The sequence below is a fragment of the Conger conger genome, chromosome 15 (genome assembly GCF_963514075.1).
Source record: "Conger conger chromosome 15, fConCon1.1, whole genome shotgun sequence".
Classification (NCBI taxonomy): Eukaryota; Metazoa; Chordata; class Actinopteri; order Anguilliformes; family Congridae; genus Conger; species Conger conger.
The window spans coordinates 9453388-9470417 of NC_083774.1; positions in this window are offsets into that span (position 1 = coordinate 9453388).

Sequence of the window (17030 nt, forward strand, 5' to 3'; positions counted from 1 at the left end):
GTTTTTTAATTGAAATGTTAATTCTGGGAACACTGTGACCCACATTAATCTTGGGAAAAGGGAACAGCGCTCTATTTTGTAATGCGTGGAAACAGGCTGGCTTCATGTTAATAGTTAACCCCAGGCAACCTACGGCTATGGTAATTCATGCAAGGCCTAGACCTTCCCACAGTTAACACCCAGGTCATTTACACATTCCTCGGAAAAACTTGTTTGTCACTTTACTGCTGATGAAAAGCTCTGGGTTGTACCTTTACTGGGATATCAATGTACAGTCTAAGAATGCATTACTTTGCTACTTGTTTTCTCTCTCTCTTTCTGAAGCACAATTCTGTGAAAGACCTACTAATATGCAAGATTAATAGCTAATAGCTTAATAGCTAATAGCGTAATAGCTCTCTCTCTCTCTCTCTCTCTCTCTATATATATATATATATATATATGTATATAGTAAATTCTGAATGCCCCTTTCTGTGCTATGTTTCAAATATATATAATTCAGTTCCTTCCTTGTACTCAAAACATTCTCACACCCCATTCCCAAAAAACGTGTTAATAATGTACATAATTTCTAGTTGTCATAATTCATTAATCCTTTTTCCTGAGGCTTTCTAATGAATGAAAAACATGCAGATTTTACTTGCAACTATGTTATTTCATAATCAGCACTTAGATAGGCATATTCTGAAAACAAATAATATTATTCTTAAAAAAAAAAAAATAAATAAAAAAAAAAATATATATATATATATATATATATATATATATATATGCTTGTGGCAAATTGAAAGTATTGCATGAGAATTATAGTCAAGACCTGAAGGTAAATTCCATCCAGTCCCAGCTTATAAACACTAAAAAGTGATTATTGATTGGATGGGACTGCTCTCGAAATAGAATATTATGGGGGTCAGCACTCTACTGTAGTGGCTCCAGAAGAAAATGTGTACCCCAGCAGGCTGAGGTGATCCATATGACGATAGAATGAAATGGCATAATCAAATTGTTTGTGTAACCATTTAGCATGCTGCCCCTGGAAACTGACCACTGGTGATGGGCTCTCTGGGCTAGTCACAAAATACAGCAATAACTAACGCAGATTAAGGGAATATTGATAGCCTGTGACAGCTTGCATCCTGAAAGATGTTTCTTGGTCAAGTAGCTGCAATAATTAAATATATGAGGGTCAGTCAATTTACTCTCCTGCTTATATATGGATTGATTATTTAGTTAAAAAGCCTGTCTCTGGGAAGCCTTACCACACAACTGCTCTCTGCCGGGATCACATGGATTACTGTCCGATTCTTTCACATTTCATCATGTTCCGAGCCTGGAATCTCTCTGAAACAGCCTATTCCTGACCACGTCAAAATTAGGAATAAAATGGGAAAATTTGAAAGCGGTTTTTAGATCATTGTTAGTGTTTGTTGGGATGAAAATGTAACAGTAGCTTGTATATGATCTTAGGTGTTCAATTTACTAATCTACTCATTTGAAGTGCTGGTTGAAAATAAATAAGATTATTTAAACCCTTCTCTGCCGGGTTGATTGATTACACATTAACTTGCAAGATCTGGGACATTTTTCATTCAGCAGGTACTAGCCATGCAGCACACAACCACAGCTGGAAACTACCAATATGCTTCACAAAACAAAGCCCACATTCTTTCATTCGTGATGGGCAGAATCATATCTTTTAGACTCAAAGCTGCATTCTGCTCTGATTCCAGAAAAACAACACTGGGCAAAGCACGATGATTCATTTAACTCCAACCACGCCATCCCAATCAGCAATTCCACAAGACTCACATACAAACACACAACCAGCACAATAAAATGTACAGGTCAGAAGTATACTTGGAAAAATGGACAAAAGTGGGACTATGGGAACTAGAAGCCTAAACATAATGTAGCATTCCGCATATTCAGCAATTTGTTCACACATTTATCCAAGCATATTAGTAGTAGGCAATTTGTTTTAATGTATTAAAGAATAACCATCTTATATGAGCCTTTGATATTTAATGACATTGACATGATATAACATTAGACTACCAAATGTATGCATTTATTAATATTAATGCAGGCTAAAAGAGTAAGCAAACTTAAATGCAAGTCTTTACCATGCTTAAGGCCTGGTCATGGTATAGCTATACTTTCAGTTCTACTGTCCAATCAATTCCAGAAAATGCATCAGACCAAATGTATTTAATTACAATAAATAAAAAATAAAAAACTCTGATTGCATGCAGGGAAACATTACTCATTATTAGAAGCCATAAATTTGTAATTTGTAGATTTGTAAATCTAGTTTATGTGTTATAGTACATGTACTCAACTCCCTTCAGGTCATGTGAAAAGACTTATAAAAAGGGGTGGGAGAAAGCAGGCAATTACAGAGTCTGTCTTGACCAAAACTTGAGTGCTCCAGAGGAACAGGAGCGTCTCAGCTGTCGTGCAGGGAGACAGGAAGGTGGGGGGGAGGGAGAAGGGGGGGATCAAACCCTGCACAGGTGCTCTTTTCATTCTCAGCCCACCAATGACAAATTCAATAAACTCACAGCATCTTAGGAGAGCAAACACACAAGACTCAGGTGTCTCGGAGATATCTCAGCACAGATAAAAGCATCACCTGAAAAGGAGGTTTATTCTAACAAGCTAAAAAAAAAAACATTTTTTTTTCTTTTCTCAAAAACCCTAAGCATAAATTAATGTTTGATTGTGATGAGGTAACTGAATCTTCAAAATGACATTAAAAGAGAGTTCACCGGCCTGTGTGAATAAGCCACAGAAGCAGACGGTATTGGGTAGGGTTACCAGCTGCAATTCTGATGGTGAAAGAGAAGCAATCTGCCTACTTAATCTTGATGCGGGTCTCTTAAAAAGTCAAGAAAGTGGATCTGCTGGAATTCTACTGTACAACACAAAAAGTACATGTAATTGTGTAAAGATGACATTTTTGCATCACACCTCACACTGATAGCGGCGGCTTTTCCTTTGCCAAGAAACCAAGGAAACATCAGTGTTCTAATGTTTTTTTCTTCAATAAACATAATCTTGCCAACTTTGAAAGATTAAACCACACCACCCAGATCCCCCAATTTAGAACATTAGCATTACAATGAAGCAAAAGCCCTATTTTAAGAGGCCCTGCAATTTCTTTAGTGATGATAAGCTGGGGACAATAATCACAGAAGCACTCTGAGAAAGATAAGTCACTGTACATTCATTTGTGGCCCCAATGGGTGCCATTTGGCTGTGGGGAAACGGACCATTGTGGCCGTTTGACAGGCATGAATGGGTTATTAAAGTATTGGCAAGTGCCTCCAGTCTGTAAGGCCCGGACAGGGTCCCACACAGGGCTCCCACCTGTTTGTCTCTGGAGCCCAGGTCTAATACTTTAACAACCACTTGCTTTTTTATGACTCTCTCCCCACAATAGGCTCTGAAATACAATATCAAAGTGTCTCTTTTTTCACTGCACAAAGGGTATGGTGAGGATTTGCTGAATGGGAAATGAACTCCATCTTTTGATTACCTCGAGGCTGCTGTGTAGCTAGAATAAAGAAGTAAAATAGCACACTTCTGCCAACTGTTAACAACGATAACAATGGTACAAAGCAAAGCTTTTAGTTCTTGTAGTGTATTGTTTTGGCCATCTAGCAAATTAAAACATGTTTCAATTTATTTTTACGTATGTTATTTCCTTCTGTTGAACATAATATTAAAATAGCAGGACCCTGGGGTAAAATCCAGCTATGACCAGCTTGAAATGACCAGCTACCAGCTGTTTCAAAACATAGCTTGAGCTGGTCAAACTATGTTGCGTATGAACCTAGCTTCAGCTGTTTATTTTTTCGGCAGGGGAGCAATGTCCTCTTTCTTTCATTAGCCATGTGTTTGCAAAAAGCAGGCTACGTTTGTAAAATACCCTGCTGGAAAAAAAAGGTTTGTAATAATCAGCGCAAGCTAGCTAGCTAGCTTTTCCTTCTGATAAATGTGACGTCCATAATTATCAATCATACATTTTCAAATACGGCTGTTTTAATTGGCTAGCACACTACAAAAACTGTTTACGCCATTGTTTCCGATTGTTAACAGCTGGCAGAAAGAGGCTTAGAAAACCTTGCAAGTCTACTGTTGCTATACGTTGTTTAGTAAAGCCAATGAAGGAGTGCTTCAGACTGAAAGCAAGGTACATGACTCAGTCGATCGTCCTAAAAAGCGATCGCAATGACAGACTGACTATGTCAGTTTAACATTAGTTAGCAGTAGAAGTAGCTGAAACAGCCTGGCTAGCTACGTTACTAAATGCATCAACACGAGACTCATTGAATTTGTACCCCATGTGTTGTTTCGTTAACTAGCCAGCTAACGTATAGCTTGCTAACGTATTGTTATAAGCTAAGCTAGGAAACGTTAGCTGGCTAAACTGTTAATTTTTTATCACAAATACGTTTTAGCTCGACCACTATCTGGCTTAATGTTAATGGTCTTGATTTTTTGTTGCGCAGAAAATAGACATTATGACCTTTTTTTGAAGGGACTCCAATGTGTTTATCTGCTCAATTAGCCGACAGCGCCACATGTTCATAGCAGTTAATACATATTGAATGTTTTATAGAGACAATGATTTCATCACAAAGAGTTGACTTGATATTTGCTCAACTCAGGCTTCATTTTGAATGATATGAATGGATAATAGGCAGAGATATGAAACAATTGTCATGTTGAAACCTTTTATTTTCTCTAATGATCCTCAATTGTAGACGGAGGAAGTTCAGCCTTGAGTAGAGCACATAATTAAGTCAAGAGGATGCCACGCTTCAGGTGAGATTTTAATACGTTTGTGTTTCAATAGGCTTGTGATTGGCTCTATATTAAGAGGATGAGGTATTGTAAGATTTTACAGTTTCATATGCAATTGTGAGATGTTATTCCTTGAGGTGACATCTTATTTAGTACTATGCTGTTTGTTTATTGCTATACAATCCATTATAATATGATGTATTTGTAGCACTGATATTATCAGCCACATTACCCTAGATCGTTTTGTTATTGACATTTGGAATGTTACAGATACTACCTTTTGTTACCTTTATGTTGCCTTTATTTTGTTGTTGAGCCTGTGTTTTTTTCTAAATGATACTTTCTTTGCCATATTTGAGAGGAAATATTCTTTTTTTTCAAGAGTTGCTGAAATTACCTTCTTTAATACTGGTTTAATTTTTCAAATGATAGTTACCTGTAAATAGGCAATATATTTTTGTAATTAGATTGCACAAAGAATGTGAGCATGTAAAAAGATGTTGCAGTGTCTTATTTCATCTAGTGGTCTAAAACATATTTTTATTGGTATTTGCAATTAGGAGGAATTGAATGGTCAACATTGTCCCTACAATGTTCAAATGAAACCTACGCCCCTGACCAGTATCATCACCTTAATGATCTTTTTCTGAAATGGCCAAAATTGTGTTATGGCAGGGTGCATTATAACATTTTATTTTATACAAATTCTTATAATTTCCTGGGGGCGCACTAGCAAATATTTTGCGGCCCAGTACTAGTTCATGGTGGGGTGGTTGGGGACTGCTGCCTTTCTTGGTTTGCCAGGTAAAGTATTAAAGTGCCACCAGTTGAGCTGAAAATATACGAAACGTTTTGTCCACTCTTTCCTTTATCTGTCCACATATATGCAACTTACAGTGCAGGGGTAAATTATATCTTTTTTGAGAGAGGTATTTGAGGTTTCTCGTAATCAACAAGTACATATTTCCATAGTGTTTCCAAATGTCCTGTGAGCTTGTCCATTACCGTGTACATTTTATTGGTGATTCATTTAAGTTTTTATTGATAAGAAGAGATTGAAATTATATTACTTTTCATCTTCCCAGTGGGCGGCACGGATGGTGCAGTGGGTAGCACTGCCGCCTCACAGCAAGGAGGTCCTGGGTTCGAATCCCCGTCGGCCGGGGCCTCTCTGTGCAGAGTTTGCATGTTCTACCTGTGTCTGCGTGGGTTTCCTCTGGGTACTCCGGTTTCCTCCCACAGTCCAAAGACATGCACGTTAGGCTGATTGGAGAGTCTAATTTGCCCGTAGGTATGAGTGTGTGAGTGAATGGTGTCTGTGCCCTGCGATAGACTGGCGACCTGTCCAGGGTGTATTCCTGCCTTTCGCCCAATGTATGCTGGGATAGGCTCCAGCCCCCCTGCGACCCTGATCAGGATAAGCGGGTTCAGATAATGGATGGATGGATCTTCCCAGTGCATGGGAAGTCATCATTTCATGTTTCATTGTGCTGGCATTATCAGAAGTAGCCTAAATAATTTCAAAGTCATATAACGATTTAAATTTATCTGCAAATACTTGCAAGTTCCTTTCTCATTTTGGCCACTCAGGCTATGATTCATTTGCAAGTAAAAAAACAAACAAAAAAAGCATAGGTTGCATTATGAGAATTTGAAATATATTGCTTCTTTTTTTTCATCTTGTGCGCTCAAGATAAAATACTTTTTGGAATTCCGTTATAGCCTGCTTTTGTAAATTTTCACATGAGCAGAGCCCTGCCTCCCTTTGTCTATATAAGGAGTATGATCCAGTTTTTGGCATGTGATTCATCCGCCCTTTATAGCAGAGTGGGTGCGTGCAGTTATCTGAGAAGATCCAATGCTAGATTCACTAATCAAATCGTAGTTCACGTTTAATTAAATTCGGCCTTAGTCCATTTCATAATCAGATCATTTGACTCTAGGCATATCAAAATATCCTATTGCTCAAGCCACATATATAAAATATGCATATGCATATGCACCCTGCTCTGCAAATGTTGTGTGTGAATTGTGAATTATTTATTATTTTTTAGATTTCTGTTTCACCTATTTCTGTTTGATTTTCGACTCTCTCCTAGGCCATTTGGACTTGTTTGCCGATTGGATTTTGTGTATGACCATTATCGTGTCCTATTCGACTCTGATTCTTGAATTAGCCCTTGTTGTTTTGTAAGTGTAATACTTGTGCTTGACCCTGTTCACCCCCCCCTAACTTTTACTTTTGTTTTGCTCCTCTGCTCACTGTATAGTGTCTCCAGTCGATTAGTGTTCTCAGCTGGATTGCATCCGTCTATCGGGATAATATTTGTTATTGTGCTTTGTTAGTTTTTATTTTTGGTGATTCTGGGTCGAGATATAATCTCCATTAGGGGTTGGCTATACACCGCCTCGTCCCCGGTAAATCTTTGAAGAGTAGCCAAGGTTTATTTAGTTTTGGTTAGGCAGATAGGATCGGAGTTGGGATACTTGTTGGTCGGCAGTTTTCTTTCCCACTCCCCATTCCACACTCTATTTCCCTATCCTTTTACCCTGTTGTGGTCTGATCCTAGACTTGGTCGTAACATGCATATGCCGTTACAAACAACACTGTAGGCTACGTTAAGCTTGAGTTATCGTCCAAAACTGCCAGGAAATTGTGGAAAGCACAAAACGGTGGGAATTGTGGTAATGGCCAAAAATGGAGAACAGAAAATTGGCAAAAATCACAAAATCTGTGACATCCATGATTTCATTTACAAACATTCAGCCTTACCCATGGTGTATATCCGTTATTCAGAAACTCAACCACCGTGTGTTTCGAAGATATGATAGAACACATGGAGGTTAATGTGAATGTTAACTACACTTTGTGAAAGTGCCAACTTTAGGATGTGGCATGCAATCTTTGCTGAATGGAAAATAACTGGGCCCCACTGTAACCAAATCACTAGTTGCTGTACGCAACTTTTGGGAGCCACCCAATTTTCATCTGCTTCACAAGAAGTTTAGACCGTACATATGAGGATCATTTAAGATGAATTACTCCTGACCCCATTTTTATATTTATATTTGTTAGATATTTGTTATATTATATTTTTGTGGACCGTAGAAGATATACATTATGTTGGCATCCTGACTGGTAACACTCCATAAACCTGTTGAATTTATAAAATCACAAAATACAAATCAATGAAAGTGCTGCAAGAAGGGTGTAAGAAAAACAATACCATCTCCAGATGATAGAAAACATTGTTGTTTGGGCATTGTATGGAGGTGTAATGGAGGTCACAGTAGTATCATGTGATAACAAGACTTCATAGTTTGTGTTTAATCTGAGTATTTGTTGAGCATTTTGTTTGATCCTTTCTTTGGTGATCTTCCAGAGTGCGGTACAAAGCCATTCAGCGGCTAGAGGCTAGAACAGATCAACACATTCTTGTCGCCTTGCCATCAAGGGCTTCTGTATTATTTCACAGGTCAATCGATACTCAAAATGCAGAGGAGTGAAGAGCAGATAACAACCTAGCAGAAATTGCAAGGATGGAATAGAGCAGTTCTGTTACAAACCTAAAAGCATGAGTCCATTTTTTCCCCTAAAGTATTAATGCGATGAAATAGGCTTATCCCTGTGCTTACAAAAAATAACCGACCCCAAAATCCAAATTTTAAACAGAATGCATTCAGAATGCATCCGTGGACTAACAGCAAATCCGCCAAAAAAGCTACAACCAAAGGTTCTTCTATAAACTTCTTTAAGACAAATTAAGCTATTGTCCTTCTTACTTTCTGCTACTATACATGACAATATAAACACTTGGGGCCAGATTTACTAAGCCTTTAGTGACTAGTTTTAGGCGCAGATATTATGATACGTGACACATTCTTCCCCTGAAACAGGCGTCTTATGTATCAAACAGGCACACAGTATGCATGCCATCTACTTGAACCATCGCAAGGTGTACTTTTCTCCTTAATGGCTATGCACTTATGGGAGGATCTTGCAAATAATTGGCGGAGATATGTGGCTGATTATGTATTCTGTTGAATTTACTAAAGTTCACTCAATTAACAAGGGTAGATTTTTTTCCTGAAATTCATCCTTTAAAGAGCAGGCGTAATCAATGCGGAAAAAAAGACAAAGACACAGGCATAGAACTAGATACATGGAGAGAGTCATTGTAACTCTATTTGAACTCCCCAAGCAAGAAATGATACAGTACAGATGAACCCTTTGGTGCATATGGTCGCATGGGTTGGTATTACAGTGCTCGAGTGGTCCCTGAAGTGTACAGTCACAAGCACTTTATTAGATATGGACTTATTTTTTAGACTTAGAGATACTCTTCTGCATACCACTGTTGTAATGTGTGGTTATTTGCGTTACTGTCATCTTCCTGTCAGCTTTGACCAGTCTGGCCATTCTCCTCTGACCTCTCTCATTAACAAGGCATTTCTGTCTGCAGAACTGCTGCTCACAGGAATTTTTGTGTTTGTTTTTTGCACTATTCTTTGCAAACCCTAGAGACTAATCTGCGTGAAAATCCCTGGAGATAAGCAGTTTCTGAGATTTTCAAACTACCCTGTCTGCCACCAACAAACAGTCCATGGTCAAAGTCACTTAGATCACTTTTTTTTTTGGTTTATGTAAACGTTAACTGATGTTCATGCTTGTATGCATTGCACTGCTGTCACACAATTGCCTGATTAGATAATCGCATGAATAAGTAGGTTTAAAAGTAAAAATGTTCCTAATAAAGTGCTAGGTGAGTTTATGAATGGCTCAACAATTAAACCTAATTGTGTCTCAGTTCTTTCTCTTTGAAGACATTTCTGAAAAAAATGTCTTATGGTGGAAAATCCGAAAAATACATAAGACTATAGGAAAGCATATGTATTAAGTGAAAGAAAATTATTTTTTTGAAATTTATGATAAAATGTATATCAGATGATAATCAGTAAAATACATGACTATATAGCCGTATGTCCAAAAAGTGTACATTTTGTCAAAAAAATAAATGTTGCATTTTTTCACACAATTGAATGGGAAATATATATATATATATATATATATACAATGCATAAGACTACATGTCCAAAATGTAAAAAATGGGCCATTTTTTTTTTTATGGATAGGCAATCATGTTTATTTTACAACCATGTTGAAAGGAATACAAATAAATGTTTGTTTTTTTATTGGGAAAAATGTTTTTCAGTGGAAAATGAAAAAGTATATAAGACTATAGTCCTATGTCCAAAACATGAAAAAATGGTCCAAAAATTATTTTTTCTAATTTTTTGACTGAAATGGGAAGGCATTCGTGTTTATAATGCAGCCATGCAACAATTAATGTAAACAAATGCTTTTTAAGGATTTTATTGGATAAAATGAAAACGGTCCAAAAATATTTTTTTCTCATTTTTTGACTGAAATGGGAAGGCATTCGTGTTCATAATACACCCATGCAAAATTAAATGCACACAAATGTGTTTTATGACATTCATGATGAAAAATGTTTTTCAGTGGAAAATGAAAAAATACATATGACTATAGTCCTATGTCCAAAACATGAAAAAATGGTCCAAAAAAAGTATTTTCTTCTTTTTTGACTGAAATGGATAGGCAATCGTGTGTATAATACACCCATGCAAACAAATGTGTTTTATGACATTTATGATGAAAAAAATATTTTTCAGTGGAAAATGAAAAAATACATATGACTATAGTTTTACATCCAAAACATGAAAAAATGATCCAAAAATTCTTTTTTCTCATTTTTTGACTGAAATGGGAAGGCATTCGTGTTTATAATGCAGCCATGCAACAATTAATGTAAACAAATGCTTTTTAAGGATTTTATTGGATAAAATGAAAACGGTCCAAAAATATTTTTTTCTCATTTTTTGACTGAAATGGGAAGGCATTCGTGTTCATAATACACCCATGCAAAATTAAATGCACACAAATGTGTTTTATGACATTCATGATGAAAAATGTTTTTCAGTGGAAAATGAAAAAATACATATGACTATAGTCCTATGTCCAAAACATGAAAAAATGGTCCAAAAAAAGTATTTTCTTCTTTTTTGACTGAAATGGATAGGCAATCGTGTGTATAATACACCCATGCAAACAAATGTGTTTTATGACATTTATGATGAAAAAAATATTTTTCAGTGGAAAATGAAAAAATACATATGACTATAGTTTTACATCCAAAACATGAAAAAATGATCCAAAAATTCTTTTTTCTCATTTTTTGACTGAAATGGGAAGGCAATCGTGTTTATAATACACTCATGCAACAATTAATGTAAACAAATGCTTTTTAAGGATTTTATTGGATAAAATGAAAACGGTCCAAAAAGATTTTTTTCTAATTTTTTTGACTGAAATGCATAGGCAATAATGTTTATAATACACCCATGCAAAATTAAATGCACACAAATGTTTTTTAAGGATTTTACTGGATAAAAGGTTTTTCAGTGGAAAATGAAAAATTACATAAGACTTTAGTCTTACATCCAAAACATGAAAAAATGGGCCAAAAAAATGAAATGTGTTTTTTTTTGTTTTAAATGGATAGGCAATCATGTTTATTTTTCAACCATGTTGAAACGAAAGCAAATAAATGTTTGTTTTTTTATTGGGAAAAATATTTTTCAGTGGAAAATGAAAAAATACATAAGACTATAGTCCTATGTCCAAAACATGAAAAAATGGTCCAAAAATTATTTTTTCTCATTTTTTTGACTGAAATGCATAGGCAATAATGTTTATAATACACCCATGCAAAATTAAATGCACACAAATGTGTTTTAAGGATTTTATTGGATAAAAGGTTTTTCAGTGGAAAATGAAAAAATACATATGACTATAGTTTTACATCCAAAACATGAAAAAATGGTCCAAAAAGATTTATTTTCTCATTTTTTGACTGAAATGGATAGGCAATTGTTTTTATAATACACCAATGCAAAAATAAATGCAAACAAATGTGTTTTATGACATTCATGATGAAAAATGTTTTTCAGTGGAAAATGAAAAAATACATAAGACTATAGTTTTACATCCAAAACATGAAAAAATGATCAAAAAATGTATTTTCTTCTTTTTTGACTGAAATGGGAAGGCAATCGTGTTTATAATACACTCTTGCAACAATTAATGTAAACAAATGCTTTTTAAGGATTTTATTGGATAAAATGAAAACGGTCCAAAAAGATTTTTTTCTAATTGTTTTGACTGAAATGCATAGGCAATAATGTTTATAATACACCCATGCAAAATTAAATGCACACAAATGTTTTTTAAGGATTTTACTGGATAAAAGGTTTTTCAGTGGAAAATGAAAAAATACATAAGACTTTAGTCTTACATCCAAAACATGAAAAAATGGGCCAAAAAAATGAAATGTGTTTTTTTGTTTTGTTTTAAATGGAAAGGCAATCATGTTTATTTTTCAACCATGTTGAAACGAAAGCAAATAGATGTTTGTTTTTTTATTGGGAAAAATATTTTTCAGTGGAAAATGAAAAAATATATAAGACTATAGTCCTATGTCCAAAACATGAAAAAATGGTCCAAAAATTATTTTTTCTCATTTTTTGACTGAAATGGATAGGCAATAATGTTTATAATACAACCATGCAAAATTAAACCCACACAAAAGTTTTTTCAGGATTTTATTGGCTAAAATGTAAATGGTCCAAAAAAAATGTTTCTCATTTTTGACTGAAATGGGAAGGCATTCGTGTTCATAATACACCCATGCAAAATTAAATGCACACAAATGCTTTTTAAGGATTTCATTGGATAAAAGGTTTTTTCAGTGGAAAATGAAAAAATACGTAAGACTTTAGTCTTACGTCCAAAACATGAAAAATGGTCTAAGAATTCTTTTTTCTCATTTTTTGACTGAAATGGATAGGCAATAATGTTTATAATACAACCATGCAAAATTAAACCCACACAAAAGTTTTTTCAGGATTTTATTGGATAAAATGTAAATGGTCCAAAAAAAATGTTTCTCATTTTTGACTGAAATGGGAAGGCATTCGTGTTCATAATACACCCATGCAAAATTAAATGCACACAAATGCTTTTTAAGGATTTCATTGGATAAAAGGTTTTTTCAGTGGAAAATGAAAAAATGCGTAAGACTATAGTCCTATGTCCAAAACATTTTTATACACCAATATGTCCAAAAAAAAATTTTCTTCTTTTTTGACTGAAAAGGATAGGCAATCATGTTTACAATACACCCATGCAAATGTGTTTTATGACATTTATGATGAAAAAAAAATTTTCTGTGGAAAATGAAAAAATACTTAACACTTTAGTTTTACGTCCAAAACATGAAAAAATGGTCCAAAATCCAAACCCATTGTCAATATATGGACGGTAGGAATTACAAAAGCCGTATCAATGAGGGATTGTTGGACCACTGGGCACCGCCCTCTAAGAAAGCTATAGTGACGCTGGAAAAGGTTCAGTGAAGGGCAACCAGATTGTTTCCATGTATAAAAGATAAAAATCATGAGGAAAGATGCTTTATCTCTGTAAGCTTAGTTAAAAGAGACTTATAAGGGGGATTTGATTGAGGCTTTTCATTAAATGATATCCTTGATTCAACAAATGTTGGGGGGTTTTTTTCCACACAGTTGGATGGGAAATCATTTTTTCTTTTTGTTGTTTTTATGAAGAAATCTCCATTTATGGTGTGTCTGTTCTCTGATGGCTTATGGTTTTATTTTTTATACCACAGCAGACATTATACTGGTCTTATTTCTTTATTTGGACAATGGTAATAGCAAATGAGCATTACATAAAGAGATTGGATCACAACATTGAAAGTGTCTTTACTGGGGATTACACCGCCAACCATACAAGTTAGCATATGGCAAGGGAGTGAGCCACCCTACAGAATGCACGACCAAAATTTGATGCAATGGATGAGAAATGTTCTCAACAGCCTTGATGAAATGAATTAAAATGATCAAAGGCATTTTAGCAGGGGAAAAAAAATAATATATATATATATATATATATATTATATAATCAGAAATAAATGCTTAGACAATTATGATGAACATGCAAATGTAAAATCTGCAAAATGTATCCAAAAACACATTTTCATTTTAAAGTCGTCTTTTGTTCACATGGATGGATGGAAAATCATTTAACACCACAGGTAAATAAATTAATGAAAATGTCTGCAAAATACAAAAGACTATGATCTTTATGTTCAAGAAATGAAACCGTATCACCCTCATTTTGTGAACTTAATATTCAGATGCATTAGAAATTTACTTAATTTAAAAACCATAGTGATACGAATGAACGACAATGTATTCTAATTATGATGGTCAATGTATTTCCCTGGAGAAGTACCAAAATACATAAGGCTGAGTATTTGATTTAAAAAAATAATAATTTTTAAACTTCCAAAACTTCAAAACATTTTTTTCATTCATATGCAGAATGTGTATTGAACAACCATAGCGAATTAAATTGATGACGTGTTTAAAGATAATTATGTAAATATTTCATGAACAAAACAGCTGAATAATTGGATGAAAAATATTAATTTAGATAATTTATGAAATATATTTTGATATATTATATTTTTTCCAGAGATTTTATTTTTGGAATGAGGGTTTCTTTTAGGAAGCATTGGTTTTCATTTGGAATTACCTTTTTTTCCCAATTATTTCTTTCTTGAAATTTGGATTCAACTTCAGGGCCACTCTACATGCCCTTTCATTTAGTTTTACATATAAATGTAATCTGGATCAACAAATCATGAAGAATCAACAAATATTTTCTCCATAAATACTCATAGCATTGCCAGAGGCCTGTCCTTTACAATACACATGGTTTTTGATATATGACAAATATTTACTTTTATTCATAAATGATTGCACCATGCACTTTTATGATGGTCCCTTAGCATCCCATTGAAGGTGTTGGAATTGTATATCTGCCAAATATCCCATATCCAAAATGAAACGAACTACACGATTGTAAAACACATATCCTAAAGGCCCACACGCATCAGCTTTCTATTCCTGATTTTAGGATGTAAACCACCCCAAATCTTTCACAAAGAGCAGTGACATATGTTTTTTGAAAAGTCCCTAATCCCTCCCCCTCCACCTCCTGCGGTCAGCTCTGTGTTAACATGGACAGTGGCAAAAGTGTAGTTTAAGTGGAGAGAATACAATAGTGAAGGAGAGGGCGGTGGATCAACGAGCAAAATAACCGGTTAATAACAACTAACTAATTTAGAAGATCAACAGGGTTCTGAAATGGTGTCAAAAGGATTTTGGCTCTGTCTCAAAGTGGCAGATTTATTTTGGCCCAGAGCTTTATATTTAGCAACATCATCCGATAATTATGCAAAAACATACGTCATTGTCACGTGGGAAATCATTTTACGAACAGCTTGGAAAAATAGCTGTTTGATCCTAAAATAGGCATACGGTTGAAGTATGCAATCATGGCCCCTTTAAATTCCCTTCGGTATTTAAAAAAATATATTTCAAATAATAATATATTTGTTTAAAATATAATGTATGCCCATGCTAGTGCCAATGGTAACTTGTAGTTCCAATAAGCAGTGTGCGATTGCATCGGTCAGGGGAGGGGAGGGTGCAGTCAGATAGGGTTCCACCCGCATTGCTATCGAGTAGTGGACTGGGCACCGTAGACAGTAAATGAAAAATCCTCCTCCGAATCTGCTCTAAACAAGCGCTGTAGTCCATGGTGTGAAAGAAGCAGCTGGCAATACCACTTGTTCTGGAGGAATACTGTGCATGTCTACACTCTCTAGAATTGGCAGTGAGGTTTGTGCATGTAGTATGGCTGCAGTTGCAGACTATTAGCCATTGCAAATTGGGGTGTGGAATGGATATTCTCAGTCCCCCATTGGGCACAAAAAAAGAAATACTAATTCACAAGTGATGTTATGTAGCTACATATTCTATGCTTACATATTTAAAATAGATGATACACTGATCATGGACCTGATAGTTGACAGCCAATTATGAAGAAAATGGCCTAAGCTTTATGTGGTATGTCTATTTAAAATTAAAACAGACATTCTGATCTCACATTCCATTGCACTCTAAATGTATGTGTCTAACAGGCATAGGCCTATATGAGCTATTGCCGCAATATATTTTACTATAAAATATAAAACCTAAATGTAGCATTAAAATATGCATAACATAGACCATTAATGCGGAAAGGACTTGAAAACGGGAGCGGAGATATTTACTCCTGTCCCGATATTTATTTCCTTGTTATGTTTAAACAAGTCATGCCATAAACAAATTCTAGTGTGCCGAGATCTGAGAACTTTTCTGTGTCGCCGACCTAAAGTTGGTAAATAGAGGTCCGAGTCATGTATTCGTTTCTGTAATAAAAGACTCCGGAAGCTGATGCTCTGCACAAACAAAGCGCTGTCAGGGGACCAGATGTGAGCGTCAAAGAGCACAGGGGAGGGGTGGAGATCCATCGGTGAGGCCAGGCCCACTGCAAGGATCATTTAGCATCTAGATCTTGTAAATATTGGGGAATTTAGCCAGCTATAAAATCCACAGAGGTGGGGGAGAGAGGGCGAGGGAGAGGGGATGGTGGGCTCAAATTAACAAATCCTGCATTGCAGGAAGTGCAATGATGTGTAAAATTAAATGCAGCTGTTGAAAGGCAAAGGAAAAATATCACTTTAAATAAACGAGTAGGCTACCTTGGAAACGAATGCCCATGATTCCATCACTGAGCTGATGTGTTCTTTATAGCGATACAGGCCTACTTCTGATAGGCCAATAATAGTTTGGTAAAGGAGTTCATGGCACTTTAATCGGCGTCATGATAGATGTAGCTAATGTATTAGAAGCATAAGAACACCGTTTAAGGCTAAACGTAGGCTAACCGTATGCTAGAGAGAAAACCAAATTGATGAACCAAAGTAATTTACCAAATAAATAATTCCATAAATAATTTCTTGATAACGGTAAAATATATTTTTTTTAATTCACACGGATTTCAGAAATGACTAAATAAACCCATATCATCATAATGGAAATCATCACAGTGTCATAACGATTTCCCATAGCATTAAATAAATATTTACGTAACGTCATGAGTAAGTAATGTAACATGAGCTCGACTTTTTAAATCATCCAATTTCCTTCTCGGTGCGCTCAACCGTTGCCTA